Source organism: Patiria miniata, unplaced genomic scaffold, assembly GCF_015706575.1.
Source record: "Patiria miniata isolate m_02_andy unplaced genomic scaffold, ASM1570657v1 HiC_scaffold_30, whole genome shotgun sequence".
Taxonomy (NCBI): domain Eukaryota; kingdom Metazoa; phylum Echinodermata; class Asteroidea; order Valvatida; family Asterinidae; genus Patiria; species Patiria miniata.
Window position 1 is genome coordinate 230334 of NW_024037070.1, and position 7167 is coordinate 237500.

Here is a 7167-nt window from a genome sequence, read left to right on the forward strand (position 1 = left end):
CATCCCTGTGAAGCATCAGCAAGGTAGTGATGTACTTGGTGCGGTCCTTCTCCTGGGCCATGTAGTGCTTCTCAAGAGAGCTCTGGTCCTAGTCTGTTCTAGCCGTGAGAAGCAGTCCTTCTCCTGGGCCTTATACTGTGCTTCTATAGTGCTTCTCAAGAGAGCTCTCTGATGTGAAGTGAGCTGGTAGATCTGCCATCACCTGGTCAAGAAAATTGAATATTGTCAATTTGAGAAAAAATGTTTGATACTGATTGAGACATTTACTTGTATTCATTATTAGCTATCCTGCAAACTCGAGTTGAACAAGGTTAAAAAAAAAAATAGGTTAACCAGTTTGCATCGGATAACGTGTATACAACCAAAGATTTTGCGGTATTCGTAGCGGATGACAGATGAACAAGCAATGATAGCTGAGTCCTATAAATAAAGATGTCAAATTGGTTCAGAGAACTCTTGGAGTTTTTAAGAATAAATTATTGTTTCACTGAAGAAGAAGTGTCTTTGCTCCCTTATTAGTCCCATCCTTGTAGATAGGATAGGATGCCTGGTTATATATCTTTGATACAAACGAATCCGGGAAATATAAATTTATAGTGACTTGGCATCATTACATCTTGCAAGGTGACAGAAGAAAGTCCTGAATAGCGCCCTCTACCCCACCTCACCCGGCCACAGCATTACCGGTACATGGCAAAAACAATGAAACAAGCCCATTGGTTTTACTTTAAACATGCCAGACCTTACTCCATATTTTTTATACAATTTCCTTAAAACATAAGTAGTGACTACATGTATCAAAGGTTATTAATATTGTTGTGCCCATTCTTGAATATCACGCATTCTCGAGAATGGGCATGCACATTCTTGAGAATGTGCAACTGGATCCTTGCTCAATCTTGGCAAAAAATAACTCTTCCAGACTGAGCGCACATTCTCGAGAATGCGCGACAAGATAACGGTCTTGTCGATGCCGAGCACCGGCTGCGCTTGGCAAGTCTAGCTGAATCCTCGTTCACTGATTCTCAATAATTAGACTGTTGCAACGCAAGGCGCTGAAAAGTAGAGTGGATATGATAAGTAAAGGCATATTGATATGGGGGGGGGGGGGGACCGGGAAAAAATAAGAGACATAATAATACTAGTGCAAAGAATTCTGATTTTTGGGATAATAAAAGCGGGGGGGGGGGGGGGGGGGGGGACACGCAAGAATGAAGAATGTGAAGAATGAAATGAATACTGCGACATCCCATAGTGCTAATGCTATTTCCCATTTAAATTGCCACCAATTTATTGTTCACATCCCACCATAACGTCGCAGAGCTGGATTCTATCTAGTCAAAAGAGCAATTTTGGCAGCTTCTGGACATCGTTTTTTTTTCGTGGCACGCATATGATACATGCAGGGACTTGTAACTTGTCTAGCCTAAACAAAGCACTTCCCAGACTAGTTCCCAGTCCTCCGTTATTACAAAACTTCCCAAAGTGGGCAGAAAAAAGCAATAATAACAGGTTTAATATGATTCAAATTATCGTAGTTATACGAGTACAGAAGCATAGAACATTTTCTTTCCTCTTTATATGAATTGTTTCCCTTTTAACCGCTATACAATTCATTTAACATAATTATGTCGTGCAATGTTTGTTAAGATTGGGCAAAATTCATAAATTGTGCACGTGATATTCCCACCCAATCTTAAGAATGAGCGCTCATTCTTAAGAACGCGTGCTCGTTCTTAAGAATGGGCGCTCATTCTTAAGAATGCGCGCCCATTCTCGAGAATGTGCATGCCCATTCTCGAGAATGCGTGATTTTCAAGAATGGGCACAACAGCATCACTAAATCTGAAAATAAAAAGAAAACAAAAATCCCCCACTTGCATTATTGTCCATTCAGCCATAAAAAATCGTTGTGCGTCAATTTTGATCTGTTGAGTCAATTTCTTTTTTTCTTTAAAATTGTCTGTAGCTACAACAGTGCCCTTTAGTGCTGCACCGCCTCAAATATTTAGCACTAAGGAGCACAAGGGCACCAAGACAAATGATAGGGCACCAAGTCAAATGATGTAACACCATATGAGAACTCAAACAAACAAAGCAGTACCACTTTGCTATTTTTTCCCAAGCTTGGATGGTACAGACAAAGAATATTTTTTTAAATCACTACATCAAGTCCAGAACTTTGGTCTGACCAGAGACCCACTATTTTTCTTTTTTTTGCCTCACGGCCTGTGCGCAATTCTGTCTCACGTTGGAGGAATGCCCCATACATGTAGAGTCCCCAATTTTCGGACTAGGCATGAACCAAGGACTCCTCAATTCATACTAGGATAACTGAGATTACAACTTGAAATAAAAAGGAATCAAACCAAACAAGCAGTAGGATCTGAACCAAAAATGTTTCAATTCATTCAAGGATAACTAAGGCTACACCTTGGAACAAAAGAGGAATCGAACCAAGGTCAAACCCATAGCCTACAGGACTCAAACTTGCTACTTACTTTATCATCAATGGTGTCAATCTAAGTCAGCACAGCTCCGTCAATCAGTGGAGGTCGATCCATGTCTCAATGGTGTGCTCAATTGATTGCCTGGTCCACTGCTTCGTTACCACCCAAATAACTCCCCAACCAAGAGAACTAACTTAGACTGGTTGATTTTTATCAGCTGTTTGAGCAAAAAGTAACAGTAATCATAGGAAAATGAGACATTTTTTGTCTTTGTACAGTTCTCTCTTGAAGGCATTACTAGTGTTCAAAAATTACCAACATTCCAAAAGGTGTTATTACATTGAGAGAAGTCTGCTTTAGGTTGACATCATTTTTTAGAAATATAAAAAAACATTGATTTGAATTTGATCAAAACAAAACAGGGGCCCTACACTATACACGATTGCCAAAATGATGATACTGATACCGGTACTTAAATCTGGGACTGCATGCACTGAGAAATAACATTCCCAATTGTGTTAGGAAAGTAACTCAGCATTTTTTTCCTGACTCTCATTCGTGTCCATAGACTTTATACACACACACACACATATTGTTGATGTACCCTAACGTGGCGCGGCCCCTAACGTGGCGCACTTTGATTTTTCGCATGTAGCGCCTACCTAGAGCAAAAGTTGTAACTGTTTCTGTGAAATTTCATCAAGTTCTAAACACTCCTGATCATAAATCGCGAGTTTATTTACCCGTAACAAAGTCAGAAGGAAAAATTATTTTGGCGTGATTTTCCGATTTTATTTTCAAGTGCAAAGTGAACCCTTTGAAAATGCCCTGAAAAATGAGAAAATAATTTTTTGACAAACATCTGGCTGGGTACTCCTAGAACTATGAGGCTCCACGTAGTGGAGCCTCATAGGTTCAGAACCCCGCAAAATTGTTGTCAGCACAAAACACTAATTAAGTACAAAAACGTCCATCCCAACGAAGCCGTTTCCCACAGAACCGCTGCACAGTTTGCCCCTAAACTCCGTACAATACCTCATGACATACTCACGCTATGTGCACCCAACAAACATCGGTGGATTCTGTCGGTTTTTTGCAAAAATGATGGAAAATATGCCCTTTCCGCACTGAGCCATCCTGACACTTGAAATTTGCACGCGCGCAGAATGATCGCAGTCATTTTCGGTCCGATAGCTCGGAGCGCGCCGCGGGGGGTACGTACTCGCACTTGTACGCATGCGCATACTATCGTTCCGCTCCTACACCATACCCCCCGCGGCGCGCTCCGAGCTATCGGACCGAAAATGACTGCGATCATTCTGCGCGCGTGCAAATTTCAAGTGTCAGGATGGCTCAGTGCGGAAAGGGCATATTTTCCATCATTTTTGCAAAAAACCGACAGAATCCACCGATGTTTGTTGGGTGCACATAGCGTGAGTATGTCATGAGGTATTGTACGGAGTTTAGGGGCAAACTGTGCAGCGGTTCTATGGGCAACGGCTTCGTTGGGATGGACGTTTTTGTACTTAATTAGTGTTTTGTGCTGACAACAATTTTGCGGGGTTCTGAACCTATGAGGCTCCACTACGTGGAGCCTCATAGTTCTAGGAGTACTGGCTGGGTATGTAAACTTGTAGAGATAACAATTATTTATCAGAATTTAGGCCTATCAAGTTTACAGAAATTCTTAAGTGTTAATTTGGAATTTTCCAAGATATATTCAAGTGCGCCACGTTAGGGAACACTTCGCCTATTTGTGCCCAATTTCCGGATGCCACCGTTTTTGAATTTCGGATTAAATTTTATGAAACCGAATTTGTTCACAGAGGTTAAATAGCAAGCATTAATAAGGTAAAAGTACTAGTATTTCACTGCATGAATTTGAGGTTTGTCAACAAAGAGGTTTGGCAACAGTACACAAGGAAAGTCGGGTAAGCTTCGAAGTGCGCCATGTTAGGGAACACGACTATACCCATGTTAGTTTTATATATGCTATGTGGACATTCCTTTGTTTTCGTGTAGTTAAGAAAACTCGGTACAAAAAATAACTTTACTTAAACTGTGAAAACTCTCAACCCAATTTTTTTTCTATGATTCCCTATACTATAGGCCATAGTGTTTCTCTTCACTCTGCTAAGGATAAACCTAACCCAAAAATGCCTCTAGGCTCTAAACCTGTTTTCCAGAATGGGCAAAACGTTATGTGGACACGGCTAATTAGTCCACATAACGTCAACACAACCTGCATTATGTGGACATATTTTGTTCACAAGTGAATGTAAAGACAAACTCAGACACACACACACACACACCCATACTTGTTTCACATGACTAGTGTGGACTTTCCATTGCTTTCGTGTAGTTAAGAAAAACCAGTGAAAAAACTCATTTTTCTCAAACTGTGAAAACTCTTTCAACCCAATTTTTTTTCTATGATTCCCTTCAGTGTTTCTCTTCATTCTGCTACAGATAAACCTAACCCAAAAATGCCTCTAAACCTGTTTTCCAGAAATGGGGAAACACTGTGTGGACGTGGGGTAAGTCCACACAACGTCGGTGCTACCTACATTATGTGGACGTCTTTTGTTCGGAAGTCCACACTGCGTATGTAAGACAAACTCACCCACAATCGCAGAAGTGTCGCCAGGATGCAACATTTAGGCAAACACTGACATCAAGGGAATTTTTCTACCTTGGGATTATCTGCACCGCCGTCATGACATGCGAAATGATGCGATCGGCGATGACATTGGCTATGAGTATGGCTCATCCAACAACAACAGAAGATGATCAAGCCCACGTGAAGGTTTGCTAGCTACACATGCCCTAATGCCAGAACTTCAGAAGTAAACGCGAGTTCCAAAGACTCCTCAATATTCCAAAGGAACGGAGAGACAGAGGTTGTACACCATGTCTGCAGTCCTATGAATATTAGAAATATGATAATGAAATAAGAGCATGAAACTGGAGTGGGAGGGTCTCAACCAAAGACCCATAATCACAAACGCAGAAAGGTAAACAAACTACACACCAAGCAAGACAGCTGCATGTTTGGCAATTAAACTGTGTTTGGCGCCCTCAATATTGAGGGCGCCAAACACGTTTCATTGACTGCACCAAACCATTGTGGTAGCAGACCAGTAAATAAACTTCCATAGACCCCAATGGTAAATGCTCCCACTTCAAAAATTCGGGAAAAATACTCACAACTCTCCAAGGTGTTCGAGACACAAATCAAATTCAAACTTATTTCATCATCTTTCATTTTCTTTTCAATTTTCGGGGGGTCAACTGATGACTTTTAGGAGAAATTTCCATCTGAAGATGATCACCCCTGAAAATAGTCCTGAAGCCCATCGCCATTTTGAAAAACGATGCCTACACTCCATTGCAAAATAGAGCGCTTTTAGGCCAAAAAAAAAAGTCTCCGGTTTCTGGTATGCGCGCGCGTCGCAGTAGCCATGCGCGTCGGCAAAATGAAAAAGTTTTTTTTTCAATGAAAGATGATGTCTCAAAACCGCCAACTCACTGGTTTGACTGGAATTCTGCTGCTGCACAATTTTAACGTGTTTTTTTTAGATGGGGTTATGATTGAGAATAAGCTTAATGTAGCCTCTCTGAACTCCCATATATTTGCACTAAGTTTAGTAGGGCACCATTTGCAGTCATCAGTCGACATTTGAAGCAAAAAAGTCAGGTAAAAAAAAAAAAAGCCGCGTCGCCACACCACTTTTTGGACAAGCTCCATACCAGAAACCGGAGACTTTTTTTTTGGCCTTAGGGTCCAAATTACATCAAAATTACACAAAACTGCAAGCTCCCAGTCCTGTGCACGGCTTCCACCCATATTTTTTACAAACCCTCAAGTTCATGGCCCACAGCATGCTCAAATACCGAAGATTATGAGGGCATGCAAATCGTGATTTGGCCGGCGCAGGCAATTTCGGACCGATTTACTGGTCTGCACCAATGGCACAAACCAACAAAGACATAAACGCACAAAAAAGCAAGCTGTGTAGAAAACATGTACATGCGTTACGCCAAGAGCGGATCCAGAACACAAGTTTTTTGGGCAGGGCGAAAAAAAATTTGGTCCCCCAAAAAGTGATTCCAAAAATTACGGCGTGGGGTTCGTGGCCCTTAAGGGTTAGGGTTAGGGTTAGGGTTAGGGGTTAGGGTTAGGGTTAGGGTTAGGGTTAGGGTTAGGGTTAGGGTTAGGGTTAGGGGTTAGGGTTAGGGTTAGGGGTTAGGGTTAGGGTTAGGGGTTAGGGTTAGGGTTAGAGTTAAGGGATCTTCTGTAGGCCGACCTCGGAGTATAAGGTCGGTGACCCCTGAGGTCAAAGGTCATGACCACCCGCAACTGTTGGTGGGGTCACAAGGTTATGCTCCCTAGGGGTCAAAGGTCACGGGGTCAAAGGTTACTGCACAAAGTATAGGAAAAAAACTTTGAGAGGTCATAACCTTTGACCCCTGGGGAGCATAACATTGTGACTAGTTCAAAAACCTCCGGGGGAGGTCATGACCTCTGACCCCAAAGGTCAAGGTCATAGGTCATTGGGGTCAGGAGTTATGGCCAAAAGTTGTCTATTTCCGACACCCCAAAATAAAGAAAAACATAAGAAATTCTAAAATGGTCTGAAACGTGTAAAAAACATATAAGTCAATATGGGTCAAATATAAGGGAATGGGTTAGTACTTTGTCGTTTTTTCAAGTGTG

At 41.7% G+C, this 7167-nt stretch overlaps 1 long non-coding RNA gene across 1 annotated transcript; it reads right to left on the reverse strand.

Moving 5' to 3' along the window:
* Nucleotides 1-160: 160 nt before the first annotated feature.
* Nucleotides 161-5475, reverse strand: LOC119739216. The gene is made up of 3 exons (XR_005272544.1): nucleotides 5143-5475; nucleotides 2502-2667; nucleotides 161-202 (listed from the first exon to the last, which is right to left on the reverse strand). It is a non-coding gene; the product is annotated as an uncharacterized LOC119739216 (long non-coding RNA).
* Nucleotides 5476-7167: the final 1692 nt, after the last annotated feature.